The 27443-nt window shown below is 43.9% G+C and overlaps 2 protein-coding genes across 5 annotated transcripts in view; both read right to left on the reverse strand.

Moving 5' to 3' along the window:
• AKAP11 (A-kinase anchoring protein 11) overlaps positions 1 to 3826 on the reverse strand; it is a 46259-nt gene extending 42433 nt beyond the window's left edge. For 3 of the 4 annotated variants that reach the window (XM_062636822.1, XM_062636821.1, XM_062636819.1), the window contains exon 1: positions 3693 to 3820. The gene's annotated coding sequence lies outside the window, so the exon portion shown is untranslated. Of the gene's footprint in view, positions 1 to 3692 lie in introns of all 4 variants that reach the window. The other variant, XM_062636820.1, reaches the window with a different exon arrangement.
• Positions 1 to 27443, reverse strand: part of DGKH (diacylglycerol kinase eta) — a 544322-nt gene that overhangs the window by 346777 nt on the left and 170102 nt on the right. The gene's annotated exons all lie outside the window — the stretch shown is intronic.

Raw genomic sequence — 27443 nt, forward strand, 5'->3', positions numbered from 1 at the left:
GATTGAGCACCCCCTCAGCAAGTCTACAGATGACACCAAGCTGAGGGGTGCGGTTGATACACCTGAGGGATGGGATGCCATCCAGAGGGACTTGGACAAGCTGGAGAAGTGGGTCCATGCAAACCTCATGAGGTTAAACAAGGCGAAGTGCAAGGTCCTGCACCTGGGTCGGGGCAACCACCAATATTAACACAGGCTGGGGGATGAAGGGATTGAGCGCAGCCCTGTACAGAAGAACTTGGCTGGTACTGGTCTATAAAAAGCTGGAGATAAGTCGACAATGTGTCCTTGCAACCCAGAAAGCCAACTGTATCCCGAGAGGCATCAAAAAGGAGCATGGCCAGCAGACTGACGGAGGCAATTCTCCTCCTCTACTACACTCTGGTGAGACCCCACCTACAGTACTGTGCTCAGCTCTGGAGTCTTCACCACAGGAAAAACATGGACCTGCTGGAGCAGGTCCAGAGAAAGGCCACCAAAATGATCAGAGGGATGGAGCACCTCTCCTAAGAAGACAGGGCTGAGAGAGTTGGGCTTGTTCAGCCTGAAGGAGAGAAGGCCCCAGGCAGACCTTATTGCGGGCTTTCAATATTTAAAGTGGGCTTGTGAGAAAGATGGGAACAAACTTTTTAGCAGGGCCTGTAGTAATAGGACAAGGGGTAATAGCTTTAAGGAAGAAATTTTTTACAATGAGGGTGGTAAAACACTAGAACTGTTTGCCCAGAGAGGTGGTAGATGCCCCATCCCTGGAGACATTCAAGGTCAGGCTGGAAAGGCTCTGAGCAACCTGATCCAGTGGATGGTGTCCCTGCTCACTGCAGGGGGGTTGAAGTAGATGACCTTTAAATGTCCCTTCAAATCCAAACCATTCTACAAATTCATTTTTCCAGTGGTTTGCAGAGAAAACCCCTCTTTATCGGACCATGTAGTAAACATTTAGTCGGCCTTTCCAATCTTGTTTGAATATATGTATGAAGCAAAATTAATCAGTTTAATGGAATCCAACAGGAATTTTGTCATGGATTCCATCTCTTTGCATAAATTTATTCTATGCCTAAATTTATTAAGTCAGTGTGTACTGACAATCATCTGGCAAAAAAAGGAAAAAATTGATCCTTTTTCTGTAAAATGTAAAAGTGCTAAGTATATCCCTTAAATAGCTATAGGGGTGTATGTGTACATGCGCACACCTATGTTAAAGGCATACAAAGACATGAGGAATTTGAACTGTTTAGGCAATACATTTGAACTAAATGTAATATGGTCTTATTAAATTTCCAAAGATGCAACAGAATGACAACAGTGTCATTGAATGAATCTGATTATGTTTCAAACAAGTATTTTTGCGGTAGTACTGTTAAAGAAAAAACAAGAAATCTTTCTTTTACAAAAAAAAGTACCTTTTCTTTTTCTTTTATTCTTTGAAGCAGCCAAACAAATTGTACTGATGATTGGCAAAAGCAAAGTTTAATGAATTACTGAGTTTTGAAATACTGATTCCAAGTATAAGATTCAAAAATACCTTAAAAGCAACAGTATGTACTCATTTATAACTTCAGCAAAACAACTGCACTGAAAACCAAACTAAACAAGCCTACACTGAGAAGCAGGAAGAACAGTCTAATGGATCCTTCTCTATTTCTCACTTCTAATGATTTATCACTTTCACTAATTGGGCTGGCAGTCTTGAAAAAGTCCATTTATAAAGTAACAAGTTGTCTTGACCACAGATGCATCCACACGAAGAAAAGCTGGGGGGAAGGGGTAAGGGTGTGTGTGTAATAAATCATTGTTGGTCAGCATTAGCGACAGTTATCAAAGGCTGGCTCTTTCTTGTTTGGTTCTAATTGTTTTACATTGTATTTTTGTCACATAGAAGCATGACATGAATACTAAGCTTTACCAATTTCAAGAGAATGCTTCATTTTCTCTGCCTAGATCATCACTAAATATCAGACCCCAGTCCTGGTGTATTTGAGAATTCAGATATTCTGGGAAGAAGGTATCACTGGATGCACCAGAAATATCCATAGTTTAGATTTTGTGGCGTGTACAATTTAAGTTTCTGTACTTTTATTCTGTTGTGGTTTTCATACATAACACAATTAAACCAGTTAAGCTGGGAGGGTATTATTTTGCAAGCAGTAGCATTTTCTCAAACAATCTGATTTCCCCTTAGAGAAAACTTCACCAGAGAATACCATGTTTAGGAGGTACTTTATAGATTTGTTTTAGGAGGATTTTTAGTGATGGGGTTTGTTGTTGTTGTTGTTATTGTCAGTTTGGGGTTATTTTTTATATTGTATCATAACAAATGAATAACAAAAAAAGGGAATAATCTGATCTGGCTTATTATTTTTCCACACTAAGACTGTCCACCTCTATACCCTTCAACTACCAAAAGATTTTAATGAACCCTTGAAGAATATGAAATTCCAGGGCATCACCCAAGATGGCATAATTGAATTACAATGCCTCAAATAAATCACCTTGTCTGCAGACCAAGAAATACCCCAGGACAAACAGGACCACAGTTACTTAAAAGCACTTAATCTCACAAAAATTAATTAAATATTGGCAATATCAAATAGCAAAGGCTAACTTTACAATTCTGAAATAATTTTGCAAATACAACGCAACGTAAAACCCCTCCCAAGGGTAACACGGATAAATTAAGCAGATTTTGTTACCACTGAGTTCAGTATCAGTGATCTTTTCCAGATAGACTATAACTTTCTTTTCCCCCTCCCCATCTCACTCTGGCAATGTATCAGGGCTTCGATAAGGAGATTATAATACAGGATCTACAGCTCATAGCCTTCTCTCCACCCCCCACCCCCCCAAGTTAGATACTGGGGGAAAACCAGAGGACGGTACTTCAGTCGTACTGAAGTAGCCTCGAAGGAGCCAAGAAAGCAAATGAGCTGTTCCTCCTCCCTTGAGAAAGGAACTGGGAGGAGGACGCGAGGAGGGATGGAGGGAGGGGAAAGAGACACTTTTAAAACGAGAAATACCGAGAAGGGGGTGAACTTACTTAACCCGCGTGCACCAACCGCAAGCCAACCAAGGAGGAAGGTTAACGCGAACTTACTCAGCCTCCCAGCACCAACCACAACAACACACGCACAGCAGGGACCGCAGACAGCCCCAGCCACAGGGATCATCGGCCCCTACCCAGACGCTCCCCGGCAGGCCTCCGCCGCAGTCCGCGGCGCCTACCGAGGGGCTCCTCGGGAAGGAAGGAGAGCGAGGGATGCTACGAGCACTACCACCCCCCCCACCCTCCCGGACCGAAGCGCTGCGTTACCCCCTTGTGCCCCCCGTCCCGTGCTGCGGTACAAGGGCGTCCGGGCCGGCCCCATCCCCCCTCAGAGCCCTACCTTCCTCCCTCCCCTCAGGTGTGTGCACACCTCACCCGCGGAGAGCCGGCCGGGCCCGCGCGAAGGAGGTGCGCTGCCACGGGCCACAGCGAGCCCGCTGGGCTGGCGCCAGCGGCACCGCGGATACGGGCGGTGCGGGATGCTCTGCCCTGGTCCCCCCAGCACACCGCGGAGCGGACCACCTGTGGGAGCGAGCCCCGCCCTCAGCGCTGTCCCCCGCCCTGAGCTTGCACGGCAGCGGCGGGGCCCTCGACCCCCGACACGGCACCGGAGCATGGTTGGTGAAGGGTGTGGGGAGCGGGCGCCCCGTACCTGACCGGCTCCTCAGCACCCGGCAACCGCGGCCATTCCACAGCCAACAGCAACGGAGGCAGGGAGCGGACCCCCAACCCCGCTCCCGGGTCCCCGCCGCAGCAAAGCAACCCACACCCGCTCCCCCCGCCCCCCCGGCGAGGCCAGCCCCGCCCCCCTGACGCCGAGCGCGCGCCTCCGCTCTCGCGACGCTTTGCCACCGACCCCGCCTCCCCTGACCGACGCCGCCGGCAGAAGGGGGCGGATGCGTCACGTGGCAGCTGCCGCCGCGTCCCCATTGGCGGGAATTAGAGGCCCCGGGAGGGCGGGGCTTGGCTGTTGCGCGCGCCCGCCCGGTGTCTCCGCTCGCGCCCGCTGCTAGGGGCGTGCGCGCCGTCCGCGGCCGTTCGGTGTCCTTTGGGCGCTCAGGGGGTCTGCCCGCGCTCAGCCTGCCTTCGCAGGCCCGCGGTTCTACCGTCCGCTGGGTGCTCCGGCTCCCTCCCCGCCTCAGCACACCCACCCGGCCCGTGCATAGCAGCGCTGTGGGCCGGCGCGGTTCACGGTGGGGATCTGCGGCCCAGCAGATGTGTGGAGTGGCGGAGAGCCTGATGCTCCTCTCCGTGCCAGGCCCGGTAGCTGGGAGTCATCACAAAGCCTTCGGGAGGCTGTGTGCTTGCGGAGTGGTTCCCCCCTGCCTGGTCAGCCTGGGCGGGAGGCCTGCCGGCTGGTTGCTCCATCGCGTCTCATGCGAGGCTTGCTTTCGGCTGGCTGGCTCAGTGGGGTAGATGGGGTAAGAGGCTAGTATGGGGTTAGTCAGGCGAGGCACAGGCAAGATTCTTAAAACCTGCTTGAAACTCCTGTGCTCTTCTCTGCTCCTTTTTAAACTCAGTTCTGTCTGATATCTTTATGTACCACAGCAAATAATACAACTGATTTTCAAATCCTTCATGAGTTGTGGTGGGGATGTGTGCTTAAGCTTATGTGCTGTTGGGATTTCTTTCTGTAATACCACGTGCCTTCCCAACATTACTGCATTTCAGCAGGAGCTCCTTCAGACACTAACCTGACAGCTGGGACACAAATGAGGAAGTGTGTTGAACAATACACAATGGGCAGTCTAACGCTGCAGGCTGACAACTCTGCTCCTCTCCAAAACGGAGACTCCTGGAATCCACACACAGGCCGTTCTGAGACTCAGCATATGAGAGTGAAGCTCAGAAGGAGGAACAACAGGACCAGACTTCCACTGTGAACCCCCCAAATCCCATAAGAAGATGCTAGCTTTCCAGCTTTTTCAGTACTGGGGGATTTCAGATGCTAACCTGTCCCACTTTAGAGGCTGACAGAGGGAGACTACCCTGACTTCCTTAGAAGTTGCATTTTTCTTGTGAGTACCACCTGAGCCCTATGGAAAGGATATGAGTAATTTTGCTCCTGGATCTCCATTAGTTTTCTATATCATTCCCGCTTCTGCTTAGCTTTTGGTTTTATTTAAACTGTGACTTTTATTTCTGTTCAGTCCTTGATCATAGGCTATTTCTGGGTTGTATAATCATTTTAGACACTTTAGAAGCCAGAGGATGCATATTCACTTACTCATTTTGCCAACAGGTAGATAAACTACATTTTCACTTACCCTAAAAACTAATAAACTGTACAATAAAGCCCACAAACCATGCACAAGCTAGATAGATAAAAGAAACAAAGGATTACTGGTTCTAAAGAGCGTCACAGTGTTTGCAAAGTGGGAATGAAGAAAAGGCTTCTCATATTCCTAGGGACTGCATTTCCTATAGGATGGGAAGAAAGTAAGTGAATAATAGAATCAAATTTGACTCAGGTTAGTCATCATTTCCATGCCCATTGGGACCAGCCTTGGAAATACACTTTGATTTGAGTAAACAGATTTAAACAGTTTGCACAGCTCCAGTTAACCGGCAAAATACATTTTTTTGACCAACTCCTCCATTCAAAACACTTTTCAGTTTTCATGTAAGCTAAAACTGAAAGAGGGTTTTGTTGTTTTTCACGTATCAAGACTTACAGTAAGTAAAAACTTTCCAAAACAAAATAGGTCTGGAAGCAATGTAAACATGAGAAAGCATGCTTTAAAAATAAATTCAAGCCTTTTATTCTCTTTGTTTTATAATTCCCCTTAGACTATTCAGAATAATGAGTTCCTATGGCTGCCTGCCAAAACCTTGAAAAAGACCGAGATTTACCCTTAGGAAATTATGAAACATAACCCACAGCATGCAGTTGTTTCTCAGAAAAAATGGGGGTTTATACAATAATAAAAATGGGGATAGCTTTGAAATAGTAATTTCTTTTGTTATTATTTTTACAATAAATTTCAGTACTGCCTATGTAAAAGCCCAGAAAACTTAGCTGGTCAGCCAACACTTGTTAAAATTGATACTTATTGGGACAAAATAAGAATATCAGGCTCTGGGCCCTGGTGTTTTGTGTCCTGTTCCAGGGCAAGGTCTGCCCAGTCAGAGCCCACCCCACCGCCTCCAGCAGGAAGCAGGGCAAGCCAGGGAACAGCCCTAGTCTGGGACATTGGGACCCATGGGGATAGGGATAGGTCAAGGCCAGGCCTGGACATCAATTTGTGTGTCTGGGTCAGGATCAGGTCTGATGAGGGGAACCAATGTCAGGCAACACTGGCTGGACAAGGCCATGCCCCTGTAGTGTTTTCTGCTTGCTTTTTCGGTATGAAAAACAGGCATCTGTAGAATCTTTTTGTCAGAACTACGATCATGTCCCTGGTGCTGTCCTGAGTCCCTGTCTGCACCTGTCTTTTAAGCTTGGTATTTTCAAGATCATGGGCTTGGAACAACTTGTTGAAAGATTATCTCACACTGACTTGTATGTCATTTCTCTTAGATATTGAATGCCAGTACTATAAAAGGTGTTGAAGAACTACTCTGTGACTTTATGGCCATTTTCCAGCCATTTTCGTGCTAGTCCCTTATTTTTTTCCCTCTGTATGTGAAAACTACATGGTTGCTTGGTTGTGACAGTGTTTTTCTGTTTTGTTTTGTTTTGTTTTTTACACTACCTCTGAAAAATGTCCCTTTAACTAAAGCTTTATTAAGTTCAGGAAAGAGTTTAAATTATATCCTATGAACTACACTTATAGTAATAAGGATTGCCTCTTCAAAGGCAGATAAGTAATTTATAGTCTTTGTATTCCTACCTTTAACAGGAGGCACAGCATATGCTTGCTCTCTCAAAAGCTGGGTAAGCCTTTTCCTTGCAGGAAGCTAGGAAGAATCTGCTGTGCTTGATACTGTTCCTCCTCCCCCTTAAATCCAAAGCTCATAATTTAATAATTTAATGGATGACTTACAGTGGCTTATCTGTTTATAACATACCCTTCTGCTCCCTAGCCCAGCTACCTGCTTCTGCATCTGCACTGCTGCTGGGCTGTGGCAGCATGAACATTTGTGAAATCAGGCAGTAAATGAGATTGAACTGAGAAGACTAGAAGACAACCTGCTTTCCTTCCTTTCTGCTGATCCAGTTCACCAACATAATAAATGTGTCAGCGTGGCACTGGGGGTAGCACAGAGACAACCAAGAAAGGAAACAGCTTAAATGGCCTTGTTCTGCCACCGAGCGCATACCCATATATTGACTTGCTTTGTGATTTAGACCCTGCTCAGCGTCTCCTTGAAAACGCTCTTGACACACCTACCAACTCTAAAACTGGAACTCTTCATCTGAGTGCATAATTTCATTAATCATTCTGTCATGAATCTTTGGCCTAGGCTGGGCAATGATGTTTGTCTCTGACAAGGGCTCGGTTTATGGCTTTGTGGTATAATGTGATGGCATTTTCCGGTTTCTTCTCACTGAATATTTCATGAATCTGTTGTTTCCAGTGATATGTTTCTGAGAAGTCTTTTTTCTTTTTTTTTTTTTTTTTTTGGTGTGTGTTCTTGTGTCCTTGGATATTTTAACAACTCTTTTCAGCACTGAAAATGTAATAACCTTTATGTATGTAACTGTGTTGTGACTATTACTAGTTTTTCTTTCGCTGGTGTTCGATCCATAACTATGTAAATCATCTTCTGAATACAAATAAAGGCACAATCCACAGACTATATACTGAATTCGTCCTCAGTTAGCCAGTTGTGCCCTGCTGACAAATGAGTTTTCAAAGCGCCAACTTAACAGGCCTTTTAATGTGAAATAGAAAGTGTCACAAACTAACCTTATCAAAAGATGCATTGTACTGCATAGTGACGGTTTCAGATGCTATGAGATTCTTATCCAAAGCCTTGGAAGGCTTTCTGGATTCACCTCCTTTGTGTGCATTGTGTTTACTTAGAGGATGCGATAACGCCATCACTGTGTTACACAAGAGCATACAATAATAACTGGAGCTGGCTGGGAAGCAAGATTTTTATTCTACAGGAAATTTCAGCTTGTCAATATTTTGTTTCATCAAGCACTGGAACAAAACGCCTTGGCTCCACAGCCTTTCTGGCAAAAATGGAACAGTCTATTTCTTTGCCTGCTGACAAGCCTGTGGAGCCAAGAAACCAACTGAGCAGTTGGCATATTTCCAGGCAGCTAGATAGCCAGTCAGCTGAGCATCAGTAAGCAGCCAGCTTGGCTGGATTTCTGGCCAGCAGCCACAGCCAGATCACGGCTTAAGCTTCTGTAGAAGGTTTTGATGGAACCAGGATGAGCCAGCATTTCCAGTGCCAAACTGTTCAATTAGAAAATGGTCAAACACCCTCTCAATAACTGACTACTGTCAGAAAGTAATGTAACTCTGCTGCACTTCATGTTCCTTATTTCTTCAGCTATCGCATTGTGAGTTATGCATACATTTATTGTTAGAATGAGCTGATTAAATGAATGAATTTTTCCTTAAGGATCAATGATGAAACCCAAGGGAGTTTTCAGGGTGTCCTTAATTGCTGGTTCTGTGATTATTGTTATTCAAATAATGTTGTATGCCAGTAATGCCTAATAGAATGCCTGCTAACCAGAAGGTATATTTACTGTGATAACGCTGTGAGATTGAAATAAACTCTTATGTCTGCTATCAGATAACACACTGTCTCATTGTCTGCAGCCCATATTTGTGGATGAATTTAAGTCGTGATGAACTTGCCAAAAAAGGCAATAATGAGGCAAATATATCTGCCAAACTAGGTAAAAGATACTGATCTTTACTGGGTAATTTCTAATGTTGAGGTCAACACCACCATAGAGAGCCCCCTTCATTGTCATTATTAGCCGTGCTCAAGTGCCACTTGCTGAATGTCACCTTAAACATGGTTGCAGGATGCTTGCGAAGTTCCAGATATTTTTCGCTTTTGGTGTATTTTGGGAAAAGGTATCAAATGAGTTTGTAAAAAAATTGCATCTTTGTAATGTAAACTTCCTGCAGTTTACAGTTATGGTAACACCATAAAAAGGATCAGCTGCTTTTTTCAAATGTTTAGATAATTTCTGTGTGGGATAAATCTCATAATTTCTCAATTCTGCATATTCTCTACATATCTGTCATTTATTTCCAAACAATTGCTGCATAACTTCCTTTTTAAAGCCCAGAGATGTCATGTGCCATCATTACTTCAACTGTGGTAACTCCAGGGAACAATGAATTTACTTACAAATGTTTAGTGGTAATTAAATTTTCTGCAACTTCATCTATTTAAGTAGTTTCTAATACTCCTGCTGCGGAATCAGAGGAACAACAGATGCTTTACTGAGCTACATTTCAAGTCTTGTTACTTCCACATGTAAATAAACATGACTCTGATTTTCTTTCTTAAATCCAACCACTGTGGAGATGCTACAGCAGTCTTGTGAATGCCATTCTCTTCCCATCTGGATTCCAAATGAATTTTATGGCAGTTGCTTTGCTTCTCATTGACCTTTATATTTTCTCTGCATGGCCAGTTTATTGCTGTTTTTACAGAGTTTTTTCTTGAACTGGAAATTGTTTGCATTGTGAATCTTTTCCCACAATGAAAGTAGCTTTCTATTCTGTTCATGGTGTGCTTTCTTTTTCATTTCTGGTGGATTGGTATGCGGTTTGTGGCCTGCTGCTGCAGTGTATCTTGAAATGTGCTCTTCACCTCAGATGCAACAACTTGAGCACATGTTTAAGGTTAATGTTGGTGTTAATATGTCCGTTTGGATTACCTGGTTTTAAATTCCATACATGATTAATGCTGTCGTATGTCATTTAACTCTCTCTGATTAATTTCCTCAGTGTTGCCACATACTCAGAGATTATTTCATTTCCTCCCTGATTTGGTATATAAAAGAAATGGTGTTTAAACATGAGCACATTTTAATAAAAGTGTTATTGTCTTTTCCATCAAAATATTGAAGGGAAACTACCCAATTTTTGTACTGCTTGGTGACACCTTTTCAGCAATAATAGGAGTATTAATAGCTTTTCCCAAACTTCATTTTCAGGTCTAAAAAAAAAAAAAAAAAAATTAGGAATGACAAGGCAACGAATCAGCCAGCTAAGACAATCTAGGAGTGCCTCACTCCTCCATCCACATGGGTATATAAAAGCTCACTGTAATACAAAGAATCCCATAAAAACCTTGCATCAGAGAGAGGGAATTATTTCCCCCAGGGGCTGCCAGTGTGAAAAATGGCCACTGCAACACTCCTTTCCAAGGGCCTCTTTGCAAATCACTGAAGACAGAAAATCTTGTCCATAATGAGACAAGGAATGGAAATGCCTGAAAAAAATTACTGTGAGTTCTTCCCTGCCTCCATGAGATTTCTGAGTAGCTGTTTCTGAGCTACCTTTGCTGAAGACTATTTCATTTTCCCAATTGAACTTTTCCAGGAAAGTTTCTCAGCTCAGATATGTTACATTTACAGAGTCTATTGAGAACCAAGTAAGTTTGATTTTTCAACTGTCACTGAAGGCAATCAGAGCAGAAATCTAAACAGTGTCTGAAATGTATTTCCAGAATACATCTAGTATCACAGTATGCTAGAGAGTGGAAGGGACCTCAAAAGATCATCTAGTCCAATCCCCCTGCCGGAGCAGGAACACCTAGATAATGTTACACAGGAATGTGTCCAGGTGAGTTTTGAATGTCTCCAGGGCAGGAGACTCCACAACCTCCCTGGGCAGCCTGTTCCAGTGCTCTGTCACTGTCGTGGTTTAAACCCAGTCAGGTAACTTGTTCACTCACTCCCAGTGAGTGGTGCTGAGCTGACAACAATCGAGGTCCGTTGTCCCCCCCCCCCCCCCGCACCGGGGCTCTCCCCTTCCCCGCTCCCGGAGGGATGGGGAGGAGGATCGAAAAAGTGCAACTCCTACGGGTTGAGACAAGAACAGTCCAGCAACCAATGAACAACACAAATCACCACCGCTACCACCAACGACAACAATGATAAGAGAAAATAACAAGGGAAGAGAATACAATACCACCGGCCAAGAAACAAGTCCCACCCGGAAGCCCATGTCCTTCCGGGTAACTCCCAGTTACCCCCCACCCCGGCCATGACGTGCTGTGGTATGGAATACCTCTTTGGTCAGTTTGGGTCAGGCGCCCCATCTCTGCTTCCTCCCGGCTTCCCCTCCTCCCTGGCAGAGCATGAGCCTCACAAAGTCCTTGGTCAGGGTAAACATCACTTAGCAACAACCGAAAACATCGACTTCACCAACACTGTTCTCAGGCTGGAAGTCAAAACACAGCACTGCACCAGTTAACACAAAGGAAAAACATGACTGCTACTGCTGAACCCAGGACAGTCACCCTCACTGAGAAGAAGTTTCTTCTCAAGTTTAAGTGGAACCTCTTGTGTTCCAGTTTGTACCCATTACCCCTTGTCCTATCGTTGTTTGCCACTGAGTAGAGCCTGGCTCCATCCTCGTGACACTCCCCCTTTATATATTTATATACACTAATAAGGTCATCCCTCAGTCTCCTCTTCTCTAAACTGTAGAGACCCAGCTCCCTCAGTCTTTCCTCATAAGGGAGATGCTCCACTCCCTTAATCATCTTAGTTGCCCTGCGCTGGACTCTCTCCAGCAGGTCCCTGTCCTTCTTGAACTGAGGGGCCCAGAACTGGACACAATATTCCAGATGCGGTCTCACCAGGGCAGAGTAGAGGGGAAGGAGGACCTCTCTCGACCTACTAACCACCCCCCTTCTAATACACCCCAGGATGCCATTGGCCTTCTTGGCCACAAGGGCACAGTGTTGGCTCATGGTCATCCTGTCGTCCACTAGGACTCCCAGGTCCCTCTCCCCTACACTGCTCTCTAACAGGTCGTTCCCCAACTTATACTGGAACCTGGGGTTGTCCCTGCCCAGATGCAGGACTCTACACTTTCCCTTGTTATATTTCATCACGTTATTCCCTGCCCAACTCTCCAGCCTGTCCAGGTCTCGCTGGATGGCAGCACAGCCTTCTGGCGTGTCAGCCACTCCTCCCAGCTTAGTGTCATCAGCAAACTTGCTGATAGTACACTCAATTCCCTCATCTAAATCGTTGATGAATATATTAAATAATACTGGTCCCAGTACTGACCCTTGAGGCACTCCACTAGTTACAGGCCTCCAACTAGACTCAGCTCCATAGACTACAACTCTCTGGCCTCTCTCCTTCAGCCAGTTCACAGTCCACCTCACTACCTGATCATCCAGACCACACTTCCTCAATTTAGCTGTGAGGATGCTGTGGGAGACTGTGTCAAATGCTTTGCTGAAGTCAAGGTAGACCACATCTACTGCTCTGCCATCATCCATCCACCCTGTTATTTCCTCATAAAAGGCTAAGAGATTGGTCAAGCATGACTTCCCCTTGGTGAAGCCATGTTGACTGCCCCTCATAACCCTCTTATCCTTGATATGCCTTAAGATGGCACCAAGGATAAGGTGTTCCATCACTTTCCCAGGGATGGAGGTGAGGCTGACCGGTCCATAGTTACCCGGGTCCTCCTTCTTGCCCTTTTTGAAGACTGGAGTGACATTTGCTTTCCTCCAGTCCTCAGGCACCTCTCCCGTTTCCCAAGACTTGGTAAAGATGATGGAGAGTGGTCTAGCAATGACTTCCACCAGTTCCCTCAGCACCCGCGGGTGCATCCCATCTGGACCCATGGATTTATGGATGTCCAGATTGCTCAACCGGTCTCTAACCCATTCCTCATTGACTAAGGCAAACCCCTCCGTTGACCTGACTTCATCTAAGGTCTCAGGGGTACAGGGCTCTTCAGGACTGCCTGCAGCAGAGTAGACAGAGACAAAGAAGGCATTCAGTAACTCTGCCATCTCTGTATCTTCTGTCACCAGGGCACCCATCCCGTTCATCAGTGGGCCTACATTGCCTCTGGTGTTAGTTTTATCTGCCATGTATTTGAAAAAGCTCTTTTTGCTGTCCTTGACCCTTCTCGCCAGGTTTCATTCTAAGGAGGCCTTAGTCATCCTAGCTGCCTTCCTCCATCCTCTAGCAGCAGCCTTATATTCCTCCCAAGTGGCCAGCCCCTCCTTCCATGACCTGTAAACTCTCCTCTTCCACTTGAGCATACCCAGCAATTCCCTATTTAGCCACGCAGGTCTCCTGGCCCTCTTCCTTGACTTCCTACGTGTCGGGATGCTCCGATCTTGAGCTTGGAAAAAGCAATCCTTGAATGCCAACCAACTATCTTGGGCCCCTTTACCTTCAAACAGCCTTGCCCATGGGATTTCCCCTAGCAATTGCTTGAAAAGGCCAAAGTTTGCCCTGCTAAAGTCCAGGGTTGCAATTCTACTTGCTATTCTACTAGTCCTACCACACAAGATCCTGAACTCCACCATCTCGTGGTCGCTGCAACCAAGGCAGCCCTCAACCCTTACTGCTTCGACCAGACTCCCCTTGTTAGTGAGGATGAGATCCAGCAGCGCTCCTCTCCTGGTGGGCTCATCCACCATTTGCAGGAGGAAGTTATCATCCACACACTGGAGGAACCTCCTGGACTGTGGCTGGGTTGCCGAGTGGTCCTTCCAGCAAACATCAGGGAAGTTAAAATCCCCCACGACGACCACGGCCTGTGACTGTGAGGCCGCTCTCAGCTGCCTGTAGAAGGCCTCGTCAACTTCCTCACCCTGATCTGGTGGTCTGTAACAGACACCCACAACAGTATCGCCCCTGCCAGCCTGCCTCTTAATTCTCACCCACAGACTCTCAACTCGCTCGTCATCTGTCCCTGGACAGAACTCAGTGCATTGTAGTTGCTCCCGTACATAAAGAGCAACCCCACCACCCTTCCTGGCTAGCCTGTCTTTCCTGAAGAGGACATAGCCCTCCATGACTATATTCCAGTCATGTGAGCTGTCCCACCACGTCTCTGTAATTGCCACCAGATCATAGTCTCCTGACTTAACACAGGTTTCCAACTCCTCCTGCTTATTTCCCATGCTGCACGCATCGGTGTACAGGCATTCCAGGGAGTGAGCTGAGCACACTGATTTCACCCTAGGATTATAGGAGGCCTCCCAGTCTTCATCAGTTCTGGAGTGCTGCCCCACTGGGGCAAGCCCAGCTACAACCCCATCCCCCTTCGAATCTAGTTTAAAGCTCTCCAAATGAGCCCTGCTAATTCGTGCCCCAGCATCCTTTTGCCTGTGTGAGATAAACCTTTCCCACTTGTCATTGTCCAGACTGGTGCCCTGTAAAACCAGCCGTTATCAAAGAATCCAAAGCCCTGCCTGTAGCACCAGTCTCTAAGCCAATCGTTTATGGACTGACTCTTCCCATTCCATCCCACATCATCAGTGGAAGATGGAAGGAGTGAGGAGAAGATCACTTGAGCCCCAGACTCTTTCACCATCCGCCCCAAGGCCCTGTAGTCTTTCTTCATCCCCCCTCAGACTGCGGGAAGCAGCTTCCCCCTCACCTGTCTGGAAGACCAGCAGCGGGTAGTAGTCTGTCGGGTGCACCAGGTTGGGGAGCACCCTGGTGATATCCCTGATCCGGGCTCCAGGCAGACTACACACTTCCCTATGATGCGGGTCAACTCTGCATATCGGGCCCTCTCTTCCTCTCAGAAGGGAATCGCCTACTACAATGACCCTTCTTTCTTTCTTATCAGAGGCAGTCTTGAGGTGCCAAATCGACCGCCTTTTCCTATGTGGCCTTGTGGGCTGGCCTTGCCCCACATTCTCACCTACCTCTCCTTCAAGATCCAGGGCCTCGAACCTATTACGGAGGGACACCTGGGGAAGCAGGGCAGGAAGGGGGGAGGGTTTCCCACGACGCCGAACTGGAACTCGCTTATATATAGCTGAAGTATTGTATAGCTGAAGTATTGGGAGTGGTGATTCCTCCATGTGCTCCTGATGTATGGAGTACAGCACCTGGAGTCTGTTTCAGTGATGGAATGGAGGATAACGATAAACTATGGAGATATGTGGATAATGATCACAATATCTATAATATTCTGTCATTAAGGTGCAGCTAGACAAAAAGGAAGCCTGGCACTTCCTGGAAGAAGCAGCTCCATGACTTTGCTTTGACCAGTAAGACAGCACTTGAATGGAAGAGGTGGTAGCTTCTAAGAACAAGTCTTCGTGTTTCTTTGTTGCAAAAATGGGACATACAAAAATACAGTATCTGTATTTTCGTATGTCACAGTTTTGCAACAGGAATGTTCCACCGTGTTGTTAATAGTTATAGCTCTCTTGATTGTGGCAGTAAATTGAGTTTTTAGAATTAAACATAGCTTAGAATTATACAGTGTGGTAAGACCATGTATTACTGGTACTTTAGACCATGAAACAATAATGTATTAGGTATTCTTTTAATTAATAATAATAATTTTTTAGTTTATGGAAAAGAAGTTATCTTCTCTGTGGTCACCGATGCTTTAAAACTATGGAAATATATGCATAAATCAAAATGTTTTTCATTAGTTGAAAGGAAAAGAATCCATTGTCTGCTTCCTCACCTTCAAGAAAGTGCATCATTAGTAATATTTTAAAACATAAAAAGTATATTAATCAGAATTGTTTGAACTTTAACAGTGTGTCATCATTTACATCTGTTAAAATACTGTTCTATCTATAAATGAATGGAAAATGAGAGTGAACATTTGCTTTCAGATAATTGCCGAGGTCACATGCTGCATAATAAAGCAGATGTGCTATAGATAAGACAGAATTTTTTCCTGAAAGCTCTGTTGTAAAAGTATTAACTTATTTTTTTATCTTGTCTGCCAGAAAGTTTCCAGAATTACCAGCAGCTTTTAATTTCATAATCTTTGAATACATGGAAATGTTGAGGGCTATCCCTGCAAGATGGTTATCTTGAGAGATTGCAATCAAAATGTTTCCTAAGTGTTTTTCTGCTGCTAAAAGGTCATGCTCAACCAACCGCGATTTTCAGTTCTTTAGGGGCAATGAAGGTGGGGTACAGGAAAGAAATTAGTGACTAAAGCCACTATCAGACTCATATTTCTTTATGCTAGAAAGTGTACGATAGTCGTTCAGTATAGAACCATCTCAACCTTTAAGAGCTGAAGTTAGTAGTATAATAAAGTCACTGATGGTAAGTTACAATAATGTAATGATGATGGATTCTTTAGTAATATACCTTCTAAAACACATCATACCAAAGGGGGGAAATGGTAATGGGTTTCCTTTCACCTACAAGCCAAAATTTAGCATTTTTATGTCAGAAAATGAAGTCATATTAATCTGATTTGGCTTATTCATTGCCAAAATGACGTTGATTTTTCAGGGCATCAGAAGTATTTTTTCATGGGTGCAAGCTGATTGAGATGAATGGTTTATGTGAGGAAGAACTTCAGGGTTTCAGAAAATCTCTGAGGAATCTGTATACATCTTTTGTAAGGAAATAATCTAATGTTCTGTCTTCCCATCCTAGTTCTTTCAGGCAAGGCAGGTTTGCCTTAAGGCACACTTTCTCCACTTGCTTCCTTCATCATCCAGGGAGGGGAAACCCTTTGGAGCTTTTCATCTTTGAATGGCTGATTTTGCTTATGGCAAAATATATTTTGGGGGGCTTTTTTTGTGAGGCACGGCATTAGAAAACACAAGTCCATTCTTGAACCTGCTTCGAAAGGTTCCATGGGATACAGCCTTAGAGGGCAGAGGGGCCCAAGACTGTTGGTTGATATTCAAGGATCACCTGCTTTAAGCTCAGGAGTGTTGCATCCCAACCAGAAGGAAGTGCAGCAGGAGGGCCAGGAGACCTCCTTGGGTGGATAAGGAGCTCCTGAGGAAAATTCAAATGAAAAAAGAGGCTTATAATAAGTGAAAACAAGGACAGGTGGCATGGGAAGAGCACAGGGATATTGTCCGAGAAGCTGGGGACCAGGTTAGGAAAGCCAAAGCCCAGTTAGAATTAACCTTAGCTAGAGGTATTGACAGGAAGGGATTCTACAGGTACATAGCAAATAAAAAACAGACTACGGATAACGTAGGCCCCCTCAGGAAGCTCTCGGGAGAACTGGCTACACAGGATTTGGAGAAGGCTGAGGTTCTGAATGACTTCTTTGCCTCAGTCTTCACTGGCAAATGGTCTGACCACACCACCCAAGTCTTGGAAGGCAGATGCAGGGACTGTGAGAATGAAGGCCTTGCGCCCACTGTAGGAGAGGAACTGGTTCGAGACGATCTTAAAAATCTGAACGTGCACAAATCCATGGGACCTGGTGAGATCCATCTGCGGGTCCTGAAGGAGCTGGTGAATGAAGTTGCTAAGCCGCTGGCCATCATGTTTGAAAAATCATGGCAGTCAGGTGAAGTTCCCGATGACTGGAAAAAGGGAAATATAACCCCCATTTTCAAGAAGGGGAAAATGGATGACCCGGGGAATTACAGACCAGTCAGTCTCACCTCTGTGCCTGGCAAAATCTTGGAGCAGATTCCCCTGGAAGGCATGCTTAGGCCCATGAAAGACAACAAGGTGCTTGGTGACAGCCAGCATGGCTTCACTAAGGGGAAATCATAGAATCATAGAATAGTTAGGGTTGGAAAGGACCTTAAGATCATCTAGTTCCAACTCCCCTGGCATGGGCAGGGACACCTTACGCTAAATCATATCACCCAAGGCTCTGTCCAACCTGGCCTTGAACACTGCCAGGGATGGAGCATTCACAACCTCCCTGGGCAGCCTATTCCAGTGCCTCACCACCCTTACAGGAAAGAATTTCCTCCTTATATCCAACCTAAACTTCCCCTGTTTAAGTTTTAATCCGTTACCCCTTGTGCTGTCACTACAGTCCCTAATGAAGAGTCCCTCTCCAGCATCCTTATAGGCCCCCTTCAGATACTGGAAGGCTGCTATGAGGTCTCCACGCAGCCTTCTCTTCTCCAGGCTGAACAGCCCCAACTTTCTCAGCCTATCTTCATACAGGAGGTGCTCCAGTCCCCTGATCATCCTCATGGCCCTCCTCTGGACTTGTTCCAACACTTCCATGTCCTTTTTATGTTGAAGACACCAGAACTGCACACAATACTCCAGGTGAGGTCTCACGAGAGCAGAATAGAGGGGCAGGATCACCTCCTTCGACCTGCTGGTCACACTCCTTTTGATGCAGCCCTGGATACGGTTGGCTTTCTGGGCTGCGAGCTCACACTGCAGCCGGCTCATGTTCATTTTCTCATCAACCAACACCCCCAAGTCCTTCTCCACACGGCTGCTCTGAATCTCTTCTCTGCCCAACCTGTAGCTGTGCCTGGGATTGCTGCAACCCAGGTGTAGGACCTTGCACTTGGCATGGTTAAACTTCATGAGGTTGGCATCAGCCCACCTCACAAGCATGTCAAGGTCCCTCTGGATGGCATTCCTTCCCTCCAGCGTATCAACCTGTCCTTGGTTCAGCAGTAGCAGTCATGTTTCTCCTCCTTGGTAGCTGGTGCAGGGCAGTGTTTTGACTTTCAGCCTGGTAACAGAGCTGATAGCGATGTTTTGGTTTGGCCAAGGACTTTGTGAGCCTCATGCTCTGCCAGGGAGGAGGGGAAGCTGGGAGGAAGCAGAGACAGGACACCTGACCCAAACTGACCATAGAGGTATTCCATACCACAGCACGTCATGCCCATGGGGTTAGCCGGAAGGGCTGGGAGACTGCAGGGTTGGAGGAGGTATGGGTCGGTGCTTGGTTGGGCCTGGGGGCTGATTTATTGGTCAGCTGGTGCTGAGATGTTGTATTCTCTTCCCTTGTTATTTCCTTTATCATTATTATCACTGGTGGTAGCAGCAGTGATTTGTGTTATACCTTAGTTACTAAACAGTTCTTATCTCAACCCATGGGAGTTGCATTCTTTTCGATTCTCCTCTCCGTCCCTCCGGGAGTAGGGGGAGGGAAAGAAGGAGGGGAGTGAGTGAACGAGTTACCTGACTGGGTTTAAACCACCACACAACCGAACCACACAGCTTGGTGTCATCGGCAAACTTGCTGAGGGTGCACTCAATCCCACTGTCCATGTCAGAGACAAAGATGTTGAACAAGACCGGTCCCAACACCGATCCCTGCGGGACGCCACTCATTACTGGTCTCCAGCCGGACATTGAGCCATTGACCACAACTCTTTGTGTGAGGCCATCCAGCCAGTTCTTTATCCTTTTCCATAGGGAAAAATTTGGACAGCATTGATCATCACCAGAATTTAGACACACTATGTGTGTCATAGGATCATTAGTGATGGCAGGTGGCTGGGTTTTCTCTTTTTGTCTCACTAATACGAGGAAGGAAAGCTCCAGCAAAATGCTGGGATAAAGTGTCTTCCCAGGACACTAATCTAATCAGACAGCTACAGAATTAGCAACATCATTCCAAGCTATGCTTTTCAGCTTTCTTTGGAGATATCACATTCCAGTATGGAAACTACTTACCTCATGATTTTTTTAATAGCGCCTGTAAAGGGCTGGGCCTTTTTCCTTCCTCTAATAGTGCCTTGGTGTCATTCTGGAGAAGGAGAAGTTGTCAGTGTTTCTACCTTAGTTGTATTTTTTTCTGGTGAACCTGAGGATGCAGTTTCTGCCAGTTGCTGGGGCATAAAGGGGAAGATCATTCTCTTACTCCCATTTGTCATTCCTCTTTTCTCCTGGTACTACCTCCTCCTTGGGCCAGTCCTGGTGCTAGATCATTGTACCACTTGATTTAGTTCATTAACCCAGCAGATCCTTACCATGTTGTGGTCATTAACTCTTGACCATGTTAGGGAGTTACATCGGTTGACAGGTCTGACAGAAAGAAAACAAAGTTCTGGAGCTAAGTAGGAGAGAGCAAGACAGGGAACAGGCATGTAAAATCACAACCTAACTCCTTTTAAGTTGCACAATAGCATAGTGCCTTGAAAAGCAGGCATGCAGCTCCATGGTTTAAAGGCGTGCAAATGAGGGAGCAAATCAAACTCTTTGCAGGTTTTCTCACTGCGATGAAGCTCTGCAAGCGCTAGATGGCCTGCTTTTAAAGGAAATGAGGAATCCCATGGAGGATTAAAAGCGTGATTCACACAAGGTATGCATGTATGTATTTTATAAATCATGCTATTCTGTAATGAATTCAGGGAATATCAGTTTTTATTTATAGTGGAGCAGTGAAACCACAGAATATGGTACTCAATAAACTGTAAATGTGATTTATCAGATTGTTTCAAGCCCGGATTGGATGGGGTGTTGAGCTGCCTGGTCTAATGGAAGATGTCCCTGCCTGTGACAGGGCGTTTGGAACTAGATGATCTTTAAATCAAGATGATTTTCCAACCCAAACCATTCTCTGATTCCATGATTATTTAGACACAGGAGCAAGTCAGTAAATGAAAACAACCTGTATGCAGGCTCTTGCTGTACCTTAATATAAGCTTCTTTTATAGCAATGTAGTTGAATTACTTCATACTTGCTGTGACAGATGCAGTTACCACAGCTTAGCTGAAATGGTATCCTATGACATGATCATGAGTATCAGCCATTGGAGACTGTATTTAAAGTCAAAGGCACGACAGCCATTAAGGATTAAATCTGTATACTGAAATGATACCATCTCTGTTTTCAGAAATGTGTTTCCCCTTCCTCATACTTCATCCAGTAAAAAAAAAAACCTCAACACCTCTGTAAAATGATAATCATGTGCTTGAAGGGAGACTACCAGTGCTGGTGTTTGGACCTCAGTGTCTTTGAGGGCATCCAAGGAGAAAGGAAGGCAAGAGATACAGCTGCCCTGCCAAAGTATGATGTTATCAACAGGCTTTTTGCTCCAGCTTTATTTTTGGCTATCAGAAGGAGAAGATAGGAGAACAAAAAACAGGATTCAGAAAGAGAAACTGCATTTTAGCAGAGGTATTGAATATCTTCTGGGAAAGTCCTCCTAGCAATTGTAATTTGTGTAACTCTGAAAGAGAATGACTTGTATTTTAGGCCATTAAAAAGAGTCAGTGAAAAAAGAAATGCTTCAACTTTATTATAAAAGTCTTGTACCACTAAATAAGAACAACACCCCCCTCCAAAACAAACAAACAACAAAACAAAAGCCAGTTAATCTTTAAATCAAACCAAGATTTGATGAAATAGTAAGGGACTCTAACAAGAAACTGTAACAGCATCATTATACTCAATATACACCTTATACCCAATGATGCTTTAGGCACCAGAATCACCCAAAACTAAGGTGTAGCAGAATTCTAGTGTGGCAGGGACCCTAAAATGACCATCTTCTTCTGTTTAATATGGGAGGTGGGAACCTGATGGCAGCAACAAACAAGTCTGGCAGCTAGAATGGGAACATTAACAGGTTGGCAAAATGTCATGTAAGGTCTTTCCAGCACTGTGCTTCCTTGCAGGCAAACCCCTTCTACCAACTCAAAGGTAGCCTGATGGTCAAGCTCCCACAGCTTTCTTTCCACTTCTACAGGGATTAGTCTGGATATCAGAAACATTCAAACTGGCTGTTTGATTAACAGATGTGAAAGAACCACAGGGGTTTATGTTCCAGGCTTTTCTCTATTTAATCTAGCAGGGAAAAAGCCTTTAATAAAATCCCAGATTGACCAACCATCTAAGAAAATATGACATTTAATCTTTCTTTCAAAATATATACATTTTGAGAGGGGATTTAGATTTCAAAAATAAGCCATGATCTATTGTTGATGTTGCTAGCAAACAATATGGGTTAGTAATTTAACTTCTATTTAAAAACTAGCACTTCATCAAACTTTAACTGATCTTAGTCAGCCATTAGCTATGGTTCTTATTGACTGCAAAATAAATGGCGATTGATTGTCCTGACATAATTAATTGTTATTGTATTTTTCAGGAATTCAGGCACATTTGTCCAGCTTACTTTTTTCCACAATGTTCAAAAGATTTAATTAATACTCCTATCAATATTTTAAATAGGCTCAAGATTCTGGAAATTACATAGTAATCATTTTTATGGCTGAGTGGCTGCAGGGAGATGAAATGCTATTGAAAAATATAATACTGAGGCCATTTGATTTGTAAAACACTGTACACCTTCCCCAGACAACTCTGGGAAGGTTTTACAGTGAAACTGTAAAATTCAGGTTGTTCATTTCTTGATGCTGTGGTGGAGCAGGGCACAGGTATTGTGTATTCCGTCTCTCCCCACAGAACTGCCTAATTAATTTATAGCCTGTTTAAGGAATATATGTGATTTTATTTGTGTATAAACTTTTAGGCAAAGTAAGCTGTAAAACAAGTCATCAAGTGTAAATCAGAAGCACATACTCTTATATCACTTGCAGGCTCCTGAGTGAACACTTGCTGACTTGACCTTCAGAGAACTGATATGTCGAAGAAGCTGTGCCCAGGAAGTCTCAGCAAAGCAGTGTTCCCTCAGGGTGAGGAAAGCCACATCATTCGTTGAATAGTTCTGACATTAGCAGATTATGATTATGGTTATTACCAGGGACAGTGCATAAGGGATTCAGAGGTGTTACATGTCTGATTTTTCCTTAATGAACTGATTTACTCAGAGGATAGTGTGACTGCCAGGGGAAGACATATCTGCTGTTACACTGATGTCGCTAGGCAGCAGACAGAATTTTTGGAATGAAATTGAAGAAAGGAAATTGCACTTGGCAAAGTGTAATTGGGAAGTGACGGTAGGCACCTGAGAAGGGCTGAAAGCTTTGAGACATGGGAGAAGGCAAATAACTGCTAAAGGGCAGAGTAGAGGAATGAGTTCAGAGGAGCAAGTGCAGGCACAGCTGTGTGCTGCTGTCAGGGAAAGGAAATGGAAACTGAAGCCCAAAGACAAATCCTGCTGCCTCAAGGAGGCATCTGCCACATCCCAGGATGTCCCGTTTCATCACCGTAACACCTATCCATCTCTCCCTCTATAAAAAGAACGATGCATTTACATGTAGATCCCCTTGGTACTCAGCTAAAAGAGGAGGACTCAGGCCAGCTGCTGCTCTCACTCATCCATTGTGTACTGGGCCAGAACAGAAGCTATTATGATCACTTTGTGCTTTCTCATGCTTGCAGTACAAATTCAATCCATGGCATCTTTCTGCCATCAAATGGCCAGGTACAATCAAGGCCGTGGTTCTGACATAGCTTATTTTATTTCTGAAAAGTATACTTATAAATATGATCAGAACCACATTTATGTAATTACAGAATACCCTGCAGTAACTCCAAAGGAAACAGTACAAACAACTACTTAAATACACAACCAACTCCATAATGCCAGATTCCACATTTGCTTCCAGGATGGGCAGGTATGAATCTAAACACAAACTTTCAGTGGCCCGAATGGCATAATTTTAAAATCATTTTCTTTCCCACTTTTTACCTTGCTCCCTGTTCTAATATTCTAATGTTAACATGAAGGAGCTTACAGTGCCACTGCTTTAATTTTTGCCCTTGTAGTTTGTCACTCTATTCCAACTAGACTTCTGTAAATAAGTCACTACTAGGACTTTGTGTTTTAGACATGTATACGGCCCTTTTAAATAAACTGTCCGGGCAATGACTCTACTAGATTTGCTTCTAGGGTTTCGCTTTGGGACTTCTAATTTAAATTCTTTCATTTCCATCATCTTTTCTTTAGATTTTTATTAATTTAGTCATGGGAGTTAAAAGTTAGCACAATTTCAGTCTTTACTGTCAGCTGTTCAGTATCACTGCCATGAACGGACTGACGGTACACCACATGTACCAAAATACATATTGTGGTATGAAGTTCACCCATGTACCAAACTCTTCTTAAAATTATTAAAACCTTCCCTTGGTGCATCTCTCAAGTTAAGGCTTATAATGCAGCTACCTTTTTCACATTCTTTGACTTCTTATTCACACAATTGCAACATATGGGCAAGATTAACTATGGGAAGGCAATTTTATTGTTAAGTCTAACTGCTAGAAGCAACTCTGCAGTGTTCAATGCACCATCATACCCAGTCTTCTCATGTATTGCAGTGCCATCCCCAGTGGTGTCCCCTTACTTTATTTGCCTCAGCTGTATCTCCTAATGTAGTCTCTTTTAAATGGCACAACTTTGAGGATTACAACCAACCATTGTGGTTTAAAGCAGCTGAATGCACATGAAATACATTCAACGTACAGGTTTCAATCCTAAGAGATTTGTAAGCACCTGGAATTCATTGTGTGTTAAAACCACCAGTGCTGACCATTAAGCATTCTTGGTTATCTATAAAAATGCCTCTTCCATGTATGATCACTTCAGGACAATAGGATCCCAGCAACAAGACAATAGCCTTCATCAATCACAGGATGATTGCCTTCATCAACTGCCTTAGGTTCTTATACACTCTTATTTTTCCTTCTGTACATACCGTTTATTGTAGTTACTTTCACATCATGTCTTATATACCAGCCTAGCAGCTTACTGATCTACAACACAGTAGTTGATGATCGCCTGCAGAATTGCCCTCTGTCTTCAGGTCCTGGCATGGAATCAGCTTAAATGAGTGTTTATCTGGGTTGGTGTTAGAAAGGTTCAGTATATACTACTATGGAAAAATGTGTTTGTTTTACTGCCACTTACTGTGGAAAAGCAGGCACTACTGTGTATTGCATTTTTAACAACTGTTGTTACTATGGATGCAAATATAAATCTATTTTTACATTTAATATGCCGTATGCCAGCAAGACCTAGGGGAAGATCCCTGCAACTGTAAACACCTACATGCACAGCGACCTACTTACAGGGTATATGTGGGCTTGCACGTAGCCATATAAAGTATGTTTTAAAGCTGCATCCAAAGCCTGTAATTTAAAACAATTTTCAGGCAGTGTGTGGCAGACTGAATAGAAATGATCCACATTTTATTTAGCTTTAACATACAGAGTTTTTCTTTTAATTTACAAAGGCTTACATGGTACCAAGGACTTGCCATTGTATTGATTTCAGTGGGGTGTTTTGGTTTGGATTTGAAGACAGTGGTAGCAGCTCACACTTTGAGTGAATAACATCTAAATTCAGTGTCATGGTGTTCAGGGATTTCCACTGATTTCCAGACACAGAAAAAATTCAAAGGACTTACATACATTGAATGCATTCTGTTTATTTGAGAAGGAAGATCTCATACGAGTGCCCATTATGGAAGGCGTCTCTTATCATGTACAATAAAATCAACCATTGCTTCCAGCAGAATACAAAAATACACATCTCAGTGACTTCCATACAATAATAAATATGTAATCATGCATCCAACAATAAAAAGGCACGGAAAACTGGTCACTTAGTAGTCATAAAAATTACTAACTATATTAACAAAGCCACCCAAATTATCTGTACAAGGAAATGTAACAATATATTCCAAAGGTGAAAACACATAAAACATCTTTAAAATAGTATATGCAATAAATACCTCAATTGATTTTTATATATTAAAAATAAAACTGTGCCATTGTAAACAGTATGTAAACAAACAAAATTCACTGTTCCTTACCATTATTACAAGTAAATAAAGCCAAAAGTTACACCCCTGCTCTGTTAGATATACTTCATTGGCAAGTTTTATCAGGCAGTTTAAAGTTTAACTCTTTTCTGCAGCAAACAGAGCCCGTTATGTGTGTAATTGCAAGTACTAGAGCAATTGCTAAGCTTCAAAACTGACTACCCAGAATGTAGTGGGTCATCAGATAGTCAGAACTGAAACTAGGAAAAGCAATTTTTGCAGTGTTACGGACAAAAGTCATTTATTTATACTACAGATAATAGTGTCAGTAAAACTTAGCTTCTTATATACCACTGCTCTCCTACAGGTCTTGAGGGGTCTGTACAAAGGTGGTAAAGCATCCCTATTCCATGAGTGGAGAAAGTGAGGCACACAAAGGTTAACTGAATTGGCTCCCAGTCTTGCACCAGCTCTGTGGCAGGAAACTAAAGGCAGAATCCAGACCTCCAACCACTTCCTCCTAATTTCCTCACATATCCTCTACTCATTACTAATTTCCCCACACATCCTCTACTCAAATAATGGCGTGTCCTGAACTCCAGTCCTGATTAGAGTTACAGAAAGATAACCAGCATGCAAAAGGAAAGTTGTCTCCTCACTTGGGCACCCACCTGCTCTCAGTAAAAACCATAGAGGTTTGCCACTCACAGCACTGGGAGCACAACAGGAGCTTTTTCCCCCCCAAATCTGTAATCAGATCCACATTAGGAGGCTAGGAAGCCCAGGCAGAGCCCTGTGTGCTCTCCACAAGCCACTAACTGCCTCTACTGTTTCCTCTTTTGAGGTCTGTTTCTACAGCCAACAAGCTCCTGGAAAGTTTAACCAAGGTGCATACTTCCTTCCTTATTAGCAAGGCAGAGTAGGAATTGGAATATGATCCTTTCTTAAGCAAAACTATAGGAAAAATTCCTGGGAGTGGTGGGCATTTGCACAAATATCTTCAGAGAGAGCCTCATGGGGGAACATGGCTGGTTTGCTATTTCTTCAGCCTTTGCTAACGTTGGCATAATGACCCCATTTTACAAATCCTACTGTATCCCTGGGATGACTGTATACAATGAATACAAACTTAACTGTTCCAGACATATATATTTCAAAGTGCATGATAGCTCTTGCTTGAAAATGGTACTTATAGCCTTAGGATGAAGAAATTAAGATGCATCTGTTTAGCTGTTTCACAGCCTTCTGTCTTTTTACAGGAAGAACATACTTAGAGCCTACACAATTAAAAGATACCCTGGGAAGGGATTTAGGAAGCACTGCATTACGGTATTTTTCCTCCCTGGTGCTACTAAAGAACTGATCTTTCTGTCTCTAAACAAATGATTTCTCTAATGTCAAGCAGTTGTCTGATTTGCCTTAGCACTTAATATTTTCATAAATTTATTCATTGTGAAATATTGAAAGGCTCATTCTACAGACTGGTTCTGAAGATACCTCCATGTCTCAATGAGGAATTAAAAGCCATATACTATATAACATTTCTTTTTTTTCTTGATAAGGGACTTCAAGTGTCTCATTCCAGATCTGCAGAGCCAGGTGAGCTGCATGAAATCAGTACATATATTACAGTACTACTTTTTATTCATCAATAAATAATTCTTCACCCTCACCTGCCACACTGCATGTCCCCTTTGTGGAGAGGTATGAAAGGTGATCTGTTTTTAGAAGATTCTGTATTAAGTCTTACCAAAGTTGTTTTAGAAGGTATTTTCTTAGACACATGCAGGGACCAGATCAATGAAAAGTTCTGTACATTCTCTGAGGCATATATTCCCACCCGTGTTGTAGTTTGCAGGTTCTGTAGAAAAATCCAAATAGCAACTCCAGATTTCACATTGGGAAAAAATAAATACACTTCACTCATTT

Source organism: Pezoporus occidentalis, unplaced genomic scaffold (genome assembly GCF_034315485.1).
Source record: "Pezoporus occidentalis ecotype Australia unplaced genomic scaffold, CSIRO_AGI_Poc_V1 ctg5, whole genome shotgun sequence".
NCBI classification, from domain to species: Eukaryota; Metazoa; Chordata; class Aves; order Psittaciformes; family Psittacidae; genus Pezoporus; species Pezoporus occidentalis.